At 44.2% G+C, this 14820-nt stretch overlaps 1 protein-coding gene across 4 annotated transcripts in view; it reads right to left on the minus strand.

The window, feature by feature from the left end:
• Nucleotides 1–14820, minus strand: part of MYO1C (myosin IC) — a 59440-nt gene that overhangs the window by 41593 nt on the left and 3027 nt on the right. Inside the window, exon 1 of one of the 4 annotated variants that reach the window (XM_040532253.1) lies at nucleotides 14799–14816. The exons of 2 other annotated variants lie outside the window; for them this stretch is intronic. The gene's annotated coding sequence lies outside the window, so the exon portion shown is untranslated. Of the gene's footprint in view, nucleotides 1–10378; nucleotides 10394–14798; nucleotides 14817–14820 lie in introns of those variants that run through there. One more of the 4 variants, XM_040532255.1, reaches the window with a different exon arrangement.

Below are 14820 nucleotides of genomic sequence, written 5' to 3' on the forward strand. Positions count from 1 at the left end.
AAAAGTTTGAGGAAAGTTTTAACAACAGTCTGGAGTAAAACTAGATTAGGAACCCAAAATAAGAATCTCCACTGATCTGTAGAAATTCCAGATTATGCTAAAAGAAACGGCCTAAGCAGTTTCCAAAAGCAGACGAAAGAAAAGTAGACACACAGTGCAGACTGGCTATCTGGCAGGGTGTCAGATTTGAGGCCTGGCAGCTAGCGGGAGCACGTGGGCAGATGATATTGCAGCTGGCTTATGTCTGAACTGCTTCCCTTTACCCCGTCTCTTCTGTTGCTTCTGAAAAGAAGGGGAAAAGCCACCAGATGAAGGGTATTGTCTGAGGTAATCTTCTTCTGGCCAGTCTGACAGTACCCCAAGGCTTCCACTGGTCTTTAATGTTTTTGTGAATTGCAAACACTTTTATCCTAAACCAGGTATATCTTCACTTAGTAGCAAATAGGGAATGATGAGTTGCCATCATCTTGGCAAAAGTATCCCAGGATGCCTGGAAAACACAGACATCGTTTCATTTCGGAAGGATATCCTGCATCCATTGGCATTAGCTTGTACCCATCAAATGATCCAGAATACTGTTTTCCAACCTTTTAGAAGTTTATACTCCTATTGAATCAAAGCGCTGACAAATCAAGATTTTTTTGAACAAACTAAGTAACTCACACAGACATTAAAGAGAAGAATCATTGGCTTGCAGCTTAGAAGTACGGGGAATATCTCATCTCCATGACATGGTTTCAACTCTGCCCACACTGGAGGGCTCCCCTATCCTGCTCAAAGCATTTCCAAGAGTTTCTGCTTTATCAAGGACATAGATTTAATCAAAACCAAAATACACAATAAAGAATAATCGGGGGGGGGGGGGGGGGGGGGGGGGGGGCTGTTCCTTTGCGGTTCTCAGGAATGCAAGTTCCACATCTGGATAAACACAGGCCTACGCAGTGAATGGAAACATTCATTTTCCCCCCTTCTTTCTTTCTCTCTGATTTACCTATGGACCTACATTGGGCGGCTGAAAACCAGCGGCAATCCTGCTGATGCAGACAAAGTTGGCAGCCATAGGCAGGCACAGGTCATTTTCTGTACAGCTACCGTATCAAAGTAAACTTCTTTTGGTGATTTCCAACTCAAACGAGAGCTCATGAAGGAATTCTCATAGCTCCTGTGACTTGGGTATAACTACCGGTTGTGACAGTTGAGACATTACTAACAATAGAAACTGTCCCACAGCACCATCCTGTTCTCCATCAGGAGATGAGGACCAGCACCCCAAGAGTCAGAGGCAGGAAAGGAGAACCATCGAGCTGTGCTGGTGCAGACAATGAGCACATCCTTAGAAAAGGCCAAAAAGTTAAAGTTATCTTTCTGCCTTCAGGCCACCAGTGGACTGGAGCCCCTTCCACGTAAGGCCACGTCGTGCCAGAAGTGCACAGGTTTGGAGATCTCATGGAAGTTGGATAATTTTGTTCTGATGCTATCTGACCAAACGCTGCTGTCCATGGCAGCCAGGACAACAACAGGAACGGTCAGAAGTCTTATCCTAACGTGAAGGGAACAACTTTGTTCCTCTGATTCTCTAGATTATCTAGGTCTCCCTGGGGAGAGGAGAGATCCACGGCCATGAAGGATTCTGATCTCCACCCTGAAAGGATAGTCCAAGAGTCTCAAGAAAAGATATCTTCCATATAAAATCAATATACGTTATCAAAGCCCAGAATGTAAGAAATCCACACAAAATGCAGGTAGCAGTTTCACTCCTGTGTCTAAATTCTGTTTTTAACAAACCTCAGACAGTGCCAAGGCAGCATCATTTGCTGCTGTAGCAACATGAGCACAGCCTCAGCCACTGTACTATAATGAGAGGAGACTGCAAAAAGATGAGAGCTGATATGGTGCTCACGGCATGCCCTGCATTAGCCCTGCTTCCCTGATACCAGTGGGAGCTCCGCCATCAGCTTCAGTTGTGTTGGAGTACACCTATGATAGAAAAACAAAGGGTTAACCTCTTTCAAATCAACTGAAGAGAAAGAAAAGCATCAAAACACAAGGGTTTGTTTCCAGAGCTATTGTTTGAATGGCTGGACTAGTAAAACAGAAGGACGCGGGGAAGTTCATCACTGTAAATTATTGATCTGCTGCTTTCTAGACATTGAAACTGGTAATTAAACAGAGAGTAAAAAGATACTTCATCAATTATAGAGGTGTCACTTTAAATTACACTTGCTCCAGGATGAATAAAACACATGGGTTAAATGCTGCAGGTGCTTCTTCATGTCAGCTTGTCGTTCAAAATGCTCACTATGACACTGATAATAATTCTCTTATGTCACCGCTTCTGAGCTCTTTGTACATATTGAGCCAGATAAGGGAAAACGAGAGCTTTTGTTTCACCAATCTTTTTCACACAATGTCCTGAAAGCACAGTCCCATGGTCAGGAGAGAAGATTTGGAGCTGCGATCAGCGGGATCCCTTTTCTGCTCAACAGGCTTAGTTATATGGCCATAAGTCAAGGCCACAGCCCCTGCGAAAACAGCCCTCCCTGAAGAATCAGGCAGAAGAAAAGTTTTGTCTACAACAGCAAACTGAAATGTGCGAAGCACTGGGCAGCCATTAGACACTGGTAGGTCTTTCTTACGGTTTTTAGAAAATATATACACATACACACTCTGCAACCTAAAATAACACTGGCAAGCTGCTTCTGAAGGAATAAGATGATGACATCTGAGATACCCTTTTAGCAGAAATCATGTCACAACCATCACTGTTACTCAAATTTGATTTGTGACACTTTTTTATGCCAGGGTGCATGCCTTACAGCATCAAGCTTAAAGTTACCTCAATTTCACGTGTTAAACGTTATAAATAGGTACAAATATATTTGCTTTAATGCTCATTTTGAAACCAAATCATCATCCAAAGAAGAGCTTGTCCTTCTTGCATTTAGTAGCACAGAAGCACTCTAGAACCACTATTACAACTCTCAAAGGGGTTTCACTCCAGGAAAGCATTTATTGAAGGCTAAGTTCATCAAGCGATTGAGACAGGTCAGGGAGAATAAATATTCTAAGCAAAAAACTGCATATGCAGCATAAGCAGACAGCTTAAAAGTGCATGCAAAAAAACCTCCAACAGGTGGACACAGCTGGCATCCTTCCATGAGCAGAAGCAGCAGTGAAGCAATAATGCTAGAAGGCAAGAACAGAGAAACAGAAGTTGCTGATGGAGCAACACGATCCTAGAAGTCAAAGAACTTGTGCTTGCCGTGGTGAAATGTGGAAGTAAAGGGATACCCAGGTGGGAGTTCGGCATAGTGAGGAAAGAGAGACAACTGGGAAGCTGAAGACAATCATCATCTCGTTGGTGGAAACATTAAAAGTGAGAGATGAAGGTTGGACTGTGTAAGTTTCATGAAGAAAAGAACGGCACCTCTTGGTAGGGGGACAGAGAACCAAAGAGCCGAGCTGACTCTCCCTACCGCTCCCCAACTAATGAGGCTGAAGCACAGGGAGAACAAGCTCTCTTGTGGGCCCGATGCCAATTGCTCTATTAAATTTTCTTTGCCTGTTCTAAGGAGTTACACAACGTAGGGCTTTATTCATAAATGCCTGATGGCGTCCTGTGTATACATCAGCTTCTACCAGCAGAACAGTATTTGTGGGAAATGTTAGGAAGAGTGTCTAAGAGAGATAAAGCCTTTGAGTTGCAGACAAAGCTGCCAGCCCTCATTTCCAGCTTGTCGGAGCAAGTCCTTCTTGAAGTCAGCAGCCTGGAATGAAGAGAATCTGGCATTTGTGCATGTATGTATGGTTCAGTCAGGGCGGAGGGGCTGACTTTAATCATACTTTCCACAATGGGGGGGGGGGAGGGGAAATGTGGCAAAATACAGCAAGCGATGGGCGTCATCTGCCATATATTCACAAATTCCCCCTCTTGGACTTTGTATTTCAAGACTGACCTCCTTTCCTGCTTCCACTAGCCCCTAGAGAAAAACTGGAAGGGGCAGCACACAGAACTGGAATTTGAGAGAAAATCCTTCACATTCCTGAGATTCCTGGGGTCTGTGATAGGCAGCACAAAGGCAGCACACATTTGTCGGGTGATCCTAAAAATTCCACGTTCTGGAGAATTACTGGAACAGCTGATAGGTCTCAGGAGTAATTTCGTGCAGGTACTACCCTTCCCTGAAAAGCTTAGCCCCACTATTCCAAAATGCATAGATCCAAGTACTAACCCAATACTGCCTCCGCAGCTCCAGGTTGCCTGTTGGGTGATAACTTCTAAGTTTAGTAAGCGCATTTTAAAGCTGTTTATTTAACTGTCTTCTGCCAGAATATCTCCTTTCTGGAAGAAGAAAAAGGAGAATCAATAGAGAAAAAAAATCAGTCAAAGAATATGGCCTTGCAGCTAGCAATTGCCAAGCTTTTTTAGCTTGTTTTGAAGCCTGTTTAACAAGAGTGCTAGTATGGTATCAAAAAGGAGTGAAGCTCCAAAATAGTTTAATCCAACTGCTCACTACTGTGTTAGCAACAATACTATATAAAGAATTCCATTTAAAACCACTTCTACTCTCACAATAAGGCTACAGTCCACTAAATCACATGGAGATTCAATTCCATCTAGAAATAGCCTCTTGAAGTTTCGGTCGTAGGATGGCATTCCCAAATTTTGTTTACTTGGGTGCCACTACTGGTGGTGACAGCAATAGCAGCTACAAATTGCAGGAACCTGCACGTATGCCCAGCAAGGGCACATGTCCAGATCCAACCTCTTGCACGAAAGGTTTTGGCAGTGAAACGCATTCCTTCTCCCTTACCCTTTCTGTCTGCGTCGATTGCAACATCACGCTCAGATACCACAGCACGGTAACCTTGTGCTACTGTCCCACACGTTTACCTTGCCAAAGAGTCCCCCAGGGCCCAAAAGGCGTTTGAAGGCTGAGACCTGTTGAAGAGCAATGCAGAAGCAGGTGTTCCCCCATCCCCAGCTGAGCAGGGTGACCTTCCTCTATGCTAGGCTCCCACAGCACGGACTGCCAGCTAGCGAGCGTTACTTCCACAAACTGCAGTGCTCTGGGAAGCAGCATCGTGGCTGCAGAGACGACAAAACACGTGTTGTCAGAGCCCAGCTGGACCCCGGCTTTGAACCTCAGCCACTGCGTTCTGCCTCTTGCCTGAGCTGCACACAGACACCAGTTCCTCTTGGCTCGGTGTCCACGTGTTACTGCCCTGGCAGCCTGCACAGGATTTATCAGCGCGCCTCTGTTCCTGACCTGATACCACGTTAATGGGTAACAGCAACACAGGCGCTCCGCGGGCAGATGGTTACTGTACTGCTTAGGGGCTGTAACGACTATCACAGCTTGGGAATCCCTGGTGCAAGCAGTGGAGTGGAGACAGTGTATTGTATTTGTAAATATTAATAAAGGCAATGTTTAAAAGACAGCTAATTGCCATTTATGTTCTGAGCAGATGGCCCAGCTCCATCTCCCCAGACTAGAAGGTTTTAGTGCCAGGCAGCCCACACACCAGGGCACAAAAGCCCCTGGGTATGACTGCAGAAGATTCTAGTACAATAACTTTTCCTCTCTGCTACTGACTTCAGGGATCCAGAACCAGAAACATAAAAAGGGAATAGCTGAACAAGCCACCTCTGCCACAATGATACATTACAGACACTTCTACATGAACATAAGAACATGGAATGTGTCCTCTGAGGCGCCAAAAGCTCAGGCTTAGGCTGCTGCACGTTGACCTACACATCAGTGTGCTGTAGTTCATCCCTTGCCCCGAGCTGTGCCTGTCCTGGCCCCCACCCTCCTCTGTACCGGGACTGACATTTGTTCAGCTCTGCGGTGAGAGTTCAGGGACCTAAAACATTTTGTTGTTGTTCTCCAAACTTTGTTTCAGCAGCTTCACCGAGTCTCAAATGGATGCCAGTGCAGGTACAAGGGAAGGAGTAGAGAACTACAGAAAAAAACAGTTTAAATAAAACTTCCTGTGAGCATTAGCTTATCTTAGGTACTGGGGGAATACATCTTCCTGCCATATAAAGAGTACTTTATCAAGAGTGATGTGAATGAAGCTCTAAGACTGTGTGTTTGCTTAGCCCCCTACCCTTTATACGTACGCATGCCTCCAAATGTTTAAAACCTTGAGAAGTGATGCACGTATATTATCATCACTAGGAGCCTCCAGACAAGCCCAGGAGTGACACTAGAGGCTACAGAGCCGACAGCTGTGGTGCCCTACAATCAGGAAATCAACAATATAAATTACCTAACCCGACACGCGTGGGTATACATGCCACATCAGATTTGCCAGCAGAAATATGCCTGGCTAATAAATGGGGCTGCTATTCAAGAAGACAGCGAACAACTGACACTTTTTGGCAGATGCCTGAGAAAGGATGGATGATGCCGCTGGACTCCATAACCATACAGGAGGGCAGCAGCTCACTTCCCACACCCACCGCTGCCCATTACCGACCCAAATGAACCTTCCCATGCCCTATCAATCGGCCAATCTGAATCCAGCCCACACTAAACACTGACTGATTTTTATATTCTTGCAAGCCCTGTGTCACATTTGTGTTGACTAACCCTCAGTTTAGATAAGTGGTTTGTAATTAAGACCATTTGGTTTGGGGCCAGTGTAAGTGCAGCCAAAAGAGCACCTCCAAGAGTTCAGCACGGTGCTAGAGAGGTTACCAGAGAAATTCACTGCTCAGAACAGAAGGCCGGGTACCAGGCTGACAGCTACTTTGAGACTATTAAACTAGAAGTTTTCTTTCCAGCCTATCCAAAACTAAAAACAAGATTTGTCACAACAAAATTTTTCTTCTGAAAGTAAAAGCCTTCTTGCACACTACTTCGAATATATTTCTTTCCAGGCACATGAATTCAACCCACAGCAACACTGATTTTCTTCCACTCCCCATTTCCACTTGGGTGGCCATGTGATCCCTTCACGGAGGCTACTTCTGAAATCAGCACTTCACGCAAAAATGTGTTCTGTGACAAACAGTCAAATTAACTGAAGCCTCTAGAAAAAAGTAAACAGTTACACGAGCACAGCTTTTGAGTTCTGTCGACGTCAGCCTGGACATAGTTCACATTCCCATCCTACACTGAGCCACTTTGAGGAATTTTCCTCCCAGTGTGAGTTGAGCTAAGGAAAGAAGGAAAGTGGTTTGGATAACAGCAGCTGCCAGGTAAATATCTCTAAGGCTTAAGGTTGGAAGGAGCTGCCCTACGTCCCCACCGAGACACAGAACCATCAGAGCAGAAACAGACACTTGGCAGCTGATCAGGTTTCAGTTTAACGAGAGCTCAAACATCCCCTTTCTCTCTACAGGTGTTTTTTTTACATGCAGAGCTTTGCATCTCTTGCAACATTTCCTCTTCACATGGTGTCCTCATGGCCAAGCTGCCAGAACAGCAGAGAAGCCCTCGGCCCCAGCACTCACTCAGGCTCTCAGCACCACGTATCCTCTCTTCTGGTAGAGCCCGCTGGCACAGCTGAAAGCTTTTGAGGTGATCGCTGTCTACAGCAATCTCTGGGAAGAACAACTCATCTTTGACTCTTTTTTCTCTTTTGCTATATTCTCCTTTCCTTTTTACTTCCTTGTATCAGGACACAATTATCTCAAAACAGATTAGTTTATACTTGAGACAAATGTCTGAAAGCTTTACCAAAACATACAAATGGCCTATAGCCATTAACCCATGCGTTCTTCAATTATATCATGCAAATAGAAAAGACAGTGTGCCTGCATTATCATGTAGTCACATGTTTTCCTTAAGTGTTCCAGGGACTCTATAACACACCTGCTTTAGAAATAGCTCATAAAAGTGCATAAATTATCCCTTCCATTATCCCAAATTACTCCTAGCTTTCTCTACTCCCTGCATAAGCAGTCTCGAGAGCATTGTTTTTCTCCTGTGAATTGAGGAGTCATCTTCTTGGTGATCCTAAAGGATAATATTTTAATGCAGCCAACATCTGACAAACAGAGCTGGTGCTCATTGTTACTTCTGTAATGCCCAAGATTTCAAATAATTTACAGAAACACTTCCTGCTGGAAACAAAAATTTTAAGTGCTGAAACAAAGTGCCACCTGAAATAGTAAGACAGCTGGGATACGGGTATTTGTCCTGAAGTTATTACATACAGCTGAGCTTTAATTTTCTTCAGCTCTACTGAATGCTCTGTGGATCCACTTCTTCAGGAGGTTGCAGAGACATAAAGGAGAACAAAGTAAGATTGGTCTGATCTATGTTATAGGCTTCAGCCAGCAGAAAATTTTCAGATCTCCCAAGGTTTATGTATATGTAAGATCCCTATCCAATAAACAGTGCCTCACCTGGATATGTGCAGACACACTTTGACTTCTCCACCTACACTCTAGCTGACCAGAAACAAGTTCGCTTCCATCCAGACATCCTACAGTCATAATAGCATGAGTTTTTGCCCAAGGAACACACCAACTCTGTCAGTAACCCAAAATCCCACTAGGACTCAGAGCACTGTATAGTTAATTGTGTTAACTGGCGTACAAAAGCAACACATGAGAAATTTTGACATGGCAAAATCAGAGCAATGCTTTCATAAGGGGTGATGCAAAACCCCACTGTGCTTGTTTAAACAAACATCCATGTTCTAGCTTTGCTAACAGCTCCATAGCTGCTGTTCCCAGTTACTATCCACCAGCTTTCCGGACAGAACATCAGCAGGATTAAAGTTAGAAATGAGCCACATTCCCCCACAGTGCTGGGATCAGGCACACAAAACCATACTCTGTACCTCTCTGTATAACTTCATTTTGATCCCTTCCCCCAGGTTCAACAAATCCATGCACAAATGAAATGGGGATTTTGGAAGTCCCATATAGAATATCGGCTCTCATTTTCATATGAGTCCCTAAGTTTCCCTTTTTATTTTCAAACAAAGCTGTGGCCAAAAAAGCTTGTGACATTAGGAGAAATTAAAGATATATATTGTGACTACAATATTTAAAACGCAGTGTTTGGTTCACTTAAAAAATATATGTACTTTTTTTTTCTCCAGAAATGTGTAATAGATTATAAAAGTAGCTCTTTGTTTACATCTTACTGTGCTTCTAGTCATCATATTGCTGCCTACTGGTCATCATATTGGTCTGTATAGTTGCAATATATTTGAATGATGTGGTACCCAGTAGCTCTGAAGGGAAAAGAAACAGAACTGACCACCAAATTCTGAAATGTATAAATTCAGAAGACGACCTGAAATATCTCCATGTGAAAGTTACATTTTAACAGTCCAAGCACTCTTCCCACACTGTCCCTTCATGCGCGAGTCAGGCACGCTTAGCTGCCCCCACTTCATTCCCGCATGAACAAACCCGCGGACAAACCCTTTTATATTGCATTGTATGCACTTGGCACCGTTTATTCGGTACACTGAAAAACAATCGGGCATACAAGCCCTGGTTATTTTAATATTAATAGGTGCAATGGGTGTGTAAGAGAACTACCTGTAAAAGCCATGAGAAAATAATGTGCTAACACAAAACAGCAGGTAAGCAGGTAAGAAAAGGCAAAGAATTATTCACAACTGAACTTCAGTGCTTGTATAAATTAAGGCAGAAGAGTATCTATTTTGCTATCTAAGTTCCGGTTCTGTCAGAGAGAATTCCTGGTGCAAAGGTGTAACCTTCCCTCCCAAGATGCAGAAGGAGCCATTGTGAACAGCCTCCAAAACCCCAGGAGTAGAGAACAACCTGTTATTTGGAACAATGAGATGTGTGGACAGAGAACAAGGCTTTCTGGTCTCTAATTTGCAAGATTCAATAAAACTTCTCTAAAAAGAATTTACAGTAATTTTGTGCCGTAGTCTTTTCTCTTCTTAGAGCAGCACCATTGGATACATTAGCATTTGCTGCAGATAAAAACCTGAACTGCAGAAATACCACACATAATGCAACATCGTGTGGTGTTGCGAATACATATCCGTTTCTGTTTTTCAAAAATGTTGATTATAGTGTGCTGCCTTGTAATGTGTGGAACTGCATATTTCAGTTATTAAAGTTAGCAAACAAGTCTGGCTGTTGAAAGTCATTTCCCTGAGTAAACAATGACTCAGTGTGGACTGTATAATGTAAAAGTTATTAGTTACTGTTAGCAAGTTTAAAAAACTCAACTCATTGCACTATACAAAGACATATTTCAGAATGGAAAATAGCTTTCCTCCTACTTCTGTCGTTCCAGTTATACTGTTTCAGTGGAATTTAATTTTCTAAAAAGCTAAACAGATCACTACCTCCTTATTATCCAGCTGGACATTGACTTATCTGGACCTTTCAGCCATGAACAATAATCACAGTGAGAGCTGAATTTACCTTCTTTTCTGTTCTCAGTTCTTCATTATAACTCTGAAGTAAAGGTGATTCTCTCTTGGACAGGAATATCCTAGTTAGACCAGGCACAGGTGGTGATGAAAACAAAGGTCAAGACTATATAATACTGAGCATACGGTAACGAAGGAAAAACATGCAATCATGAGCTCACCACAATCCTCTGACAAATACTGCTCTCCAGCTGAATTATAGCTCCTTCAATAATCCTCCCCTTCATTAGCAAAATGGCCAAAGACACGATGATTGTCAGCTGGCATAAGGCACCACAGATCACTCTATCTAATGAAAGGCAACCTCAGCTTCTAAGACACAAAGGTTTCCCTGAAGTCTTAAATTCTCTCCCTCCAAAGGCTGTTCTCCAGGTATCAGTACATATCATCTCAAAGATCAGGGCTCAATCTCTAACGTAACCTTTTGTAAAGGTGAAATCTCTGGTCAGATACAAGCACACTACAAGGAAATAAAATCAAACATCCGTGGTAAACTTTTGCCAGAAAAGCACCTCAAAAAAATTACTGAAAGCAGAACGTAAAGGTCCAGCCTTTCAAAGTGACTATAAGATAGCAGGCTGAATGCCATTGTAACTGTGTTCGCTCTGCATGCATCTTTTTGCATGACAGTGATTTTAGAAAGCTCTTTTTTGGAGGAAAAAAAACTGTTTCGGGTGGCAGGAGTGTGCTGGTTTTTTCTTTTGTCACCCAAAGACTATCCATTACCTGGGAAAACTAAGAACACACTGACATAATATCCACTTTTTTTTTTTTCCTGCCACCAACATTTACACTGCCTATTTGGTAACAAAGCTTTCCAATAACACGCTAAAAATCTCTGTCCATTTATTACCAGCTGCTGAACTGAGTTACAGGAAGGGTGGTGGCCAAGCTGGACCACGGTCAAGGTGCCAGCTACAGGGCTGCAAGTGGCCCGGTGAAGAATGGCTAGCTAGTCATTCACACGGGATCAAGTTCTTTCCTAAGAAAAAAGCTGCCAGGTGAAGGTACCCGTGTGCATGAATGACACAGGAGTTCTAATTATTAACATTTGTCATCGTCCAGTACCGGAATTTAATATAGGACAGACTATATTGAAGATGTACATTAAATAGAAAAGGCACTGGCCCTGCTGTTCCTTGCTGTATTGAAGCATATTTAAATAATGCAGGGTAAGACTTTAAAGGATACTGGAGCTTTCCTCCCCCCGCCGCCCTTCAACAGACCATGACTCAGTGGCAACAAATTACTTGAGGTCTGTCCACTCAGAATCTTGTCATAAACTTTGTTAGCATTTCACACTGCCTTACGCTGCTTGCTTACAGCTCTATTAATGCTTTCTGGGAAGAGCTGGCCACCTACCCCACTAATGCATCAACAAATGTAAAGTATGCAGAGCAGGATGCAAACTACGTAGCAAGAAATTTTCCAGAGAGATCATTCAATGCAGACAGAGGCACAGTGAGCATGGCTCCCTCCAGGCAGAAAAATAACTACGTTCAATCTCACAGGGAGACAACCCATGCAAACCTCATCCACTAGAAATGATAGAGGGTTAGATGTATGGTTTTTAATCAAAGTCAGGGATGGTAATCCTAGTCAAGGCCAACCACATCACTCATGACTTGGTTATAAAGAGATGAGAGCGGGAACACAGAAAAACCCTTGACAGAAGACAAATACACGCTGTAACTGCAATCACTTTGTGCCAGTACCAAGCACCGCTGCTGCCTAAGGAGCCCTTCACGCCTGACCCCAGCCATTTCTTCCCATGTGGTTGTATTCTTTGTGCAGGTGGAGGCATTCATGTTCCCACACAAGGAGGAAACTCCTCCAGAGAAATTACCTGTTTGCTTCCTCTAATTGATTTTAACTTGGATCAGTTCTGAAAAGTTAACTGCAATTGCCTGCCATCAATAGGGGTAAGCCAAAGCATGATGCAAAGGGTTTTCCCCACAGCAACATTTTAGCAACAGACATAAACACCTCTCTATATGGTTCTTTAGCCTGTGTGAAAGAACTGGTTTAGTAACTTACACTTGCAAAGGGCAGCAGGACGCACCAACCTTCGGAAGATCTGCTGTACTTTTAAATTCTCTCCGCCTCCTTTTCTGCAGCACCAGTAACACACTGTCTCTTCCCAAATATAAATATATCCTCCAGAAGACATTAGTTACGTGAAAGCGCCCTGTGAACAGTACTCACCCATCATTCTCTCAAACTGCGAGGCAGAGTGCTCAAGCCCATCGATCCTCAGCATTTTGCAGGCTGGAACTATTCAAAAATGGTCAGGTGAGAGCACATGACCGAGGGAAGGGGCAGTGGATTGAAATGCAGGGGAGCTGTAGTTTATACATCGCCTTGTGACTGTGGCCAGCTGCTGCAGCTTGTTCCTCCTGCCTTTGGTGCAGACTGTCCATTCTGACAGTGCAGGAGGAATTTGTGCAGTTCCTAGAAAGCACAGTTTGCACCAGAGCAAGGCCGGGTTCTGTAAGTAACATGACACTACAAATGATAGGCAGCTCCTGATGTTTGAATACTGCTGGAACAAGACTAAGGCTATTTTACCTTTGCATAAAGGCCTCCAGGGAGTTTGAGCTTATTCTTAGAAAGAATCACCATATTTGAACTGTTATTAAGCTTTCTCAACCCCTGCTTTTTACTGTCCTTCCTCCAATGGACTTAGATCAAACAAACAAAAAAAAAAAAGTTTTCTACCTGACTTGAATGATTTTATCAGGATCTGGATCATTTCTCTTACACGTATTGTAAAATCTGAAGATGCATCAGGTATCAGAGAAGTCTGCAGTCACACAAGTTTCTTCACTGCTAGTTATGCAAGACAACAGAGAGCAGAAACTCCACTCTGGAGCCCTGAGTCACGCGGGATCTCTCACTCCCTTAGTATACTATGATTCACTTTTTTTTTTTCCAAAGGAAAGATCTATCCTGCATATTGTGATAAATGAGGGTAGCGTGCATGTAGGCTAGCATTCCACTGGCCGCTGTCAGGCGGAATAGAAGATTTATATTTACACAGGCCCTTCCTAAAAGACAAGATTATACCAAGTATCAGAACTGAACAACCTAAGTGTCATGACAGCGGTTGCCATACCAGGGCCTGTTGTAAAAATTAAGAACTCATCAGTTCTGTAAGCTTTTGACAGTTTCTAAAAGAGTTTCTAAAGGGTGCTGACAGCTGGTAATCATCTATTGCTCTGAAATAAGATGAAAGAAAAATGCTTTTATGCCAACTTACTCCAAGATGTGGTTCTGCTTTCAGAGCTTGTCCTACCAACCAAGCAATTTTTCTCATTTGCTACCTGATAGAACTAGGTGGCTGTCATCTACAACAAGATCTGGAGAAGCCTTCCACCTCCAGCAGCAGTCATAGAAAGAGTAAATACCAGAACGCTCTCTGGATTGTAACTCAGAATCATTTTCCTTCCATAATCCCCCCCAAGTACGAGGATGCAGATCAAACCGGGTTATATGGAAAGTTCAAGTTACTAGAATCAGCCATCCATTCAGCACAGAGCCCGATTCCTCCCCTAAATCACCGTGACTTGCAGCAATTAACTCCAGGTATGTTAGAAAAGGGCAAGACAGGCACAGAAAGTAGCACAACAGATGGGGCCACTTCAGTCTGCGAGGGGACACAGCTGTGATCTAAACTGAAGTTACGGTGCTTGAGAACATCCCCGACTACAAGAGAGGACTAAAACCACTGAGCTTTTCACCTAAGGTGCTTTTAGACACCTGTACAACCACGGGCAAATGAGGAAGAATTATTCCAGCATGAACATCAGCACTAACCACAGCGGAACACCCCACCAGCGAGCACAGAACAGCACGAGAAGGTGGAAACCAAGTCAGCTTAGCGCAAACCCCATTCCTTAGAACAAGGCACAACCCCTCTGACACACCGGCCGTGACATGGCCACGTTTCAGCTCAGAAGCTGCCTTGCTCTTGCCCCCACACCCAGCCGCACCCTTTCTTGCTCCAGCTCCTGCTGCCTGGTCCCATGGGAGGCAGCACCCCGTCCCGGGCAGGAGCTCGGCAGCTCGCTGCTTTTGGGAGAAAATACAGTGTATTTGGTAACGTTACGGAAGGAGAGGGCGGGGATTGCCGGAGACGCACCATGCAGCCTCCAGGATGCCTGCTGCCGCGAAAGGGTCATTTATTTCTGTCGGGGAAATCGCAGAGTTTCCGGGAACGTCGCCGACTTTAGCGGGGGGGGAACAAGAGGGCCGCCGAGCGCCCTCTGCTCCCCGGGGGCAGCCTCCCCGAGCACCCCAACGCCGGCGGCGTGCCCGGGGCAACCCGCGGCCATGTGGCCGAGCCGGGGCACCGCTCGGCGGCCACCTTTCCCCCCTCGGGCGAGCCGCCCGGTCCCTTTTTTTCACCTTACCTTTACCTTCCCCTACCCGCTG

This window comes from Cygnus olor, chromosome 20 (assembly GCF_009769625.2).
Source record: "Cygnus olor isolate bCygOlo1 chromosome 20, bCygOlo1.pri.v2, whole genome shotgun sequence".
Lineage (NCBI taxonomy): Eukaryota > Metazoa > Chordata > Aves > Anseriformes > Anatidae > Cygnus > Cygnus olor.